General features: G+C 41.9%; 1 non-coding gene across 1 annotated transcript; it reads right to left on the bottom strand.

Annotated features, from left to right (window-relative positions):
• Positions 1 to 858: 858 nt before the first annotated feature.
• On the bottom strand, positions 859 to 973 carry LOC117078727. Its single transcript, XR_004435134.1, has one exon. It is a non-coding gene; the product is annotated as a U5 spliceosomal RNA (small nuclear RNA).
• Positions 974 to 1,385: the final 412 nt, after the last annotated feature.

The following is a 1,385-nucleotide window of genomic DNA, read 5'->3' as shown; positions in this document are numbered from 1 at the left end:
TTTGTAGAAGCAGGGTCTCCCTATGTTGTTCAGGCTGGTCTTGAACACCTGCTCTCAAGCCATCTGCCCACCTCAGCCTCCCAAGGTACTGGAATTATAGGCGTGAGCCACCTTGGCCTACGGTATTCTTATTAAATAGCCAGAAGTTTATTTTCAGAGCTTCTAACTTGGATTAGAGTCCCCTGATACTATTTCTTCTGTGATTCTATCTTTTCTGTGCATCAGTAGAAATGTGTTTTCCTAAAGTCTACATCCAGTTTTATCTTCCTTGCCTTTGGATGTTCAGATAACACAATCAATCCTTTATTCAAAGGTTCTTCACACTTCTGTTTAATCAATTGTTCTTGACTGTTCAGAATGAAGTGTCGGTCGCATTTCTTTTGTTACCTTCTGTTCAATGAAATTGTTAGCAAGACTAGTCAAAAATGATCAAATACTGTTCTTGTTGGTGGGAAATGAGAGTTTTCCATGGAGGAAATTTGGAGGAGGGTGGTAGAGAAGGGTGGGTGATATGTTGTGACTCCTACCCTGCCTCCCTGTAGGCTGTCATTAGCTGCATTATTGTATTAATGGTTGTGGTGCCTGGGTAACCCTCTTCCAGAGCTTAGTTCTCAGGAAGTTGCTAAAGCCAAGGTAATTCACCATTCCTTGTTAGTTTCCTTTAATTGCCCTTGCATACCCTGCGTATCTGGGGTCCCATCTTATGCTCAGATCCCCGCTCCTTAATGCATTACTGCCTTTGGGAATTCCAGTTCCCAGAGGTGGGCACTAGGAGAAAGTTGGTTTCAGAGGCAGAAGAAAGATCTGGAGGTTTAATCCAATCATTATTTATTATTTATCTGTTATTATTATTACTTGGCCTTGCCTAAGCAGGACCTCAAAAATTTGGTTATTAATTAATAATTGTTCCTCTCCATGGAAATCTTTAGTAAAAGGCCAAAGATTTATTTGCTCTGAAGAGAAACCAGAGCATCCAATATTATTGACTGTGTGAATCTAAGGCTTCTGCCTTACTGAGTTGCAAGCTTCCTGACCCAACTCACAGATTATGAGAAGTAAATGGGATGACCTCTATGGAAATAATCAAGCACAGTGTGTGGAACTGTTGTTGCTCAGTCTGTGACTTATTCTCCCCAACTCCCTTTCTCACTTCCTCTCGCCACGCCTTTTCCTCTTCCCTCTCGCCATCTCCCTCCCCCTTCCCTGTCTTCTACTTCCCATTTTCTTTAATGTGCAGGGCACATTTCTTTCTTTTCTTCCTACTTCCCATTTTTCTTCCTACTTTTCTTCCTTTTCTTCCCCTTTTTTCCTACTTCCATTTCCTATCCCCACCTCTTCTCCTCCCTACTCCTCATCTCTCCTCTACACTTTCTATGTGAGACTAA

The sequence above is a fragment of the Trachypithecus francoisi genome, unplaced genomic scaffold (assembly GCF_009764315.1).
Source record: "Trachypithecus francoisi isolate TF-2019V2 unplaced genomic scaffold, Tfra_2.0 Lachesis_group6, whole genome shotgun sequence".
NCBI classification, from domain to species: Eukaryota; Metazoa; Chordata; class Mammalia; order Primates; family Cercopithecidae; genus Trachypithecus; species Trachypithecus francoisi.
The sequence above is the reverse complement of the archived record's forward strand: the minus strand, read 5'-3'. Positions and strand labels throughout refer to the sequence as shown.